This window comes from Hemiscyllium ocellatum, chromosome 40 (assembly GCF_020745735.1).
Source record: "Hemiscyllium ocellatum isolate sHemOce1 chromosome 40, sHemOce1.pat.X.cur, whole genome shotgun sequence".
NCBI lineage: Eukaryota > Metazoa > Chordata > Chondrichthyes > Orectolobiformes > Hemiscylliidae > Hemiscyllium > Hemiscyllium ocellatum.
Window position 1 is genome coordinate 20,710,334 of NC_083440.1, and position 4,065 is coordinate 20,714,398.

Sequence of the window (4,065 nt, forward strand, 5' to 3'; positions counted from 1 at the left end):
CAGTTTCTGTTTTCAGTAGTATGGCTTGTGGATTTCAATGTAAAACACCAAGTGCAGCTCTGCAGCAGCACTACTGACAGAGACAAACAATCGTGAATGACCGTAGAGAATGAGGCAACTCACTGGACAAGGAGTTTATGAAAGTATAAGCATCCTTAATAATGGGAGAGCCCAGCACATCAACGGTCTACTTTAATCTGCCTAGAATTCGGACAGTGTAGTGTTTTCTAAAGCTTTCATTTCCTGACAGACCCTGTGAAATCCTTTAAGATGCTCATTTGGCCTTACCACTTTCATTAGATGCTCTGTCACCTTAAAGTTGCTCTTTTTGAAGTGGGTTTTTGGATTTAGCTTTCTAATCAGTTATGTAAATCACCTTTGGCCGTATTATATTCATTATGCTCAACAAATCCTAACAGATATATACTTCTTGTTATTGTTGAATGGTGTAACTTTTCCAATACAATAAAGAAAAATGAAACATATCTAACAGAAGCTAACAAATTTTATTGGCTGATATCGTTGAAACTATCCGAACATTCCCACGTGCAAACAGAATTTTGCATTGAACTTCAGCAAGTCACCAGGAGAAGAGAGAATGAGAATTAACCTTTGTGCAAACAACTCCATCATGTTCCTCTTTGAAGGAGCGATTAGTTATTAAATTGTTCACTTTGCCACGTGCATGAATGTGAAGTGTAGAATGTTATTCAACATGTTGGAGAGTTGGAGATACTGAGGACTGCAGATGCTGCTCAGATCGGCCAGGGCAATCAGATTTATTAATTTTGGGGCAGAGATAGAAATGGGTGGTGCGGTGTTAAGGGAACTAAGGTTGGAGGTTACAGATGGAAGATCTCTCGAGACGATAAGGTTGTTGATGGTCTTGGAGAAGACATGTTATAGAGGCGAATAACAGAAAGCAAAACCAATCATTCAGATCCGAGTCACGTGTTGCTATGTTGTTTCTTGTATGATCATTTTGCTTTTATCACCTGTTCCCTGTATCAACTCAAAACTACAGTCAAATTTCAAAGTCAAAGTCAATTTACATAGAGAGAATAAAAAGGTAATAATAGTTGTTTCCTTCAACTAAGATAATATTAATTGAATTACAAAGAGTGTGGAAAACTCAAAGGGCACCAAATGTTTGCAAGAACATTCAAGAGAATATTGTTTTCTCTTCATATAATAAGACAAACGAGAGTAGCACAGTTCTGGATTATGGATTATTTTAGGAAAAGAAGCTGGAAGATTGAATGAAATAGCAGTGAGTGACTTAACCAGATGGCAATCAGATTGCAACTAGATTTGTCATCATTATGGAAAGGGACAAAGATATAAGCTTAGCCGAGTGTTGAACGTACAGGATTGCAGTAAAGAAGAGAATTAAGAAATCAGCAAAGTGATAGAACAATGCATTGACAGGAAAAAACCAAAGATATGTTACCAGTACTTCAACAAACACATTTACAAACATCTGCAGGATAATTAAGAAGCGATAGGGCTGATCTAGGGTGTAAAGGGCATCACGCACTTAGATGTAGAAGATGGAGATGCTCAAAAAGTGTTAGTTTCTTTGACTCTGTTTTCACAAAGAACTGGATGATGTAGGCAATCTAGTTAAAGAGGAGGAATTAATTATTAGATACAACATGCATAGTCCGAGCTGAAATATCGGAAATGTTCTCTGTGAAAGTGGATAAATTCAGTGGGTGATGGATCCTTCACCCATTTAAAGGAAGCCAAACATGAAATAAGTGTCACACCACGAATGATTTTCTAATGCTCACTACATACCAATGATGTATCAAAGGATTGGAGATCTGTGAACTGTGTAGCGTGCAGCATAAAAATGATGTGGTATTTAAGCCAAGTCTTAATTCCATCGTCTGCATATTTTTAGAATCAGTTCTAACAGGAGAAACTGTCACTTGGTATAGGTGTGGTGTTTTGTGGCCCAGCGAAGACTCGTAATGGCGCAGGCAACATTGAAAGTGAGATGGCCATGAAGAGTGGCAACTCTCATTCCACTGGCAATTTGTGTGAAGGGGAATCGTGCCAGTTCATGAGGTCCATTGCCCATGGCACAGCAATTAACAAGGAGGTCTGTAAAGTTGCATACTTCTTCTTTATTTCTTTATTTTTGTGCAGCAAAATTCCATGCCTAGTTTTTTTTTGTGTGTGTGTTTTCAGATGGCGTTGGAAAGAGGCAATGCTGTACAAAACTTTTTTCTGTATTTTCCAACAAAATACACATGCCAATAATTCAAGGAAGGTTGAGTCATACTAAATGCCTTGCTGATGAACATAACATGGAGGATTTATAATGGTAATGCAGTGGATGTTGTCAACATGGAGTTTAGTAGGTCAGTTGACAAGATCCCATTTGACAGACTAGTCCGAGAAACAGAATTTTAAGGAACACAGGAGAATGTTGCCAGTTCAATCTAAAATTTGTTCAGTGAAAGGAAATTCGAGGTAATAATTGATAGAAATTTGCGTGACTGGAAAGTTGTTTGCAATGATATTCCACTTGGCTCAATTTTGGATACCTTTGCATTATGTGTACATATTAATGATTTGGGTGTAAAGGATGAAGGGTGATTTGCAGATAATGTAAGTATCACTGTTGTAGTTCAGAGTAAAGGTGATGGCTATCAAACGTAGAATGTTGTCAGTTGTTCAGTTGAGTAGGTGATGGCAAATGGTTCTGAATTCAGACAAGTGCGCATTCTGCATTTGGGGAGGGTTAACTGAATTCAGAACCTTGCTTTGATTGAGATAATGAAAGAGGTAGAGGAACTAAGACCTTCAACCATAGAACACACAACATAAAGCACTGCACAGCAAATAGAAACCATTTCGCCCACGATGTTGTACCAATCTTTTGTCCTACTCCAAGATCAAACCAACCTACATACCCACATTTTAATATCATTCATGTGCATATCCAAGCATCGCTTAAATGTCCCTAATGCATCTGACTCTACTACCAATGGTGGCAGTGCATTTAACGCACGAACCACTCTCTGTGTTTAAAAAAATAAACCAGCTCTGTCGTCTCCCCTAAATATTCCTCTAATCATGAAAAACTATGTATCTCGTGACAGCCATTTCTGCCCTGGGAAAAAAGTCTCTGACTATTCACTCTATCTATGCCTCTCATCATCTTGCACACTTCTACCAAGTTACCTCTCACCATTCTTCGCTTCGACAAGAAAAGACGTAGCTCCCTCAACCTTTCTTTAATTGAACATGAACTGTGGTCCAGGCAGCATCCTGGTAAATTTCTGCATTCTCTCTAAAGCATTGACAACCTTCCCCTAATGAGGCGATCAGAACTGGACACAAGATGCCAAGTGTAGTCCAACAGGATTTTATAGAGCTGTAGCATAACCTCGCAGCTCTAAAGCTCAGTTCCCCTGATAATGAATACCAACAGATCATATGCCGTCTTAACAGTCCTATTAACTGGGATGGAACATTTGCATGGATACCAAGATCCCACTGTTACTCCACACTGCCAAGAATCCTGTCTAAACATTGTATTCAGCATTCAAATTCCACCTTCCAAAATGAATCATTGTCGTTTATCCAGATTGAATTTCATCTGCAACTTCTCAGTTCACCTCTACATCCTGTCAATGTAATGTTGCAGCCTGCAACAACTCTCAGCACTATCTACAATATCACTGATATTTAGTGTCAATGGCAAACTTACTAACCCATTCTTCTACTTGTTTATCCAAGTCATTTTAAAAAAAACTACAAAGAGCAGAGGCCCAAGAACAGACCCCTGCAGAACACCGCTCCTCACCAAACTCCAGGCAGATGACATTACATCCACATCTACTGAATGTCTTGCTTTGGTCAACTGATTCTGTATCGAGGCAGCCAAATTTTCAGATATCCATCACCTCCGAACTTTCTGAATGAGCCTACCGTGGGGAATATTATCAAATGCCTTGCTGAAATCATATACGCCACATCCCACTGCTTGACCTTCATCAACTCGTCGTGTCACATCCTCAAAGAACTCAATCAGGTTTGTGAGGCATTACC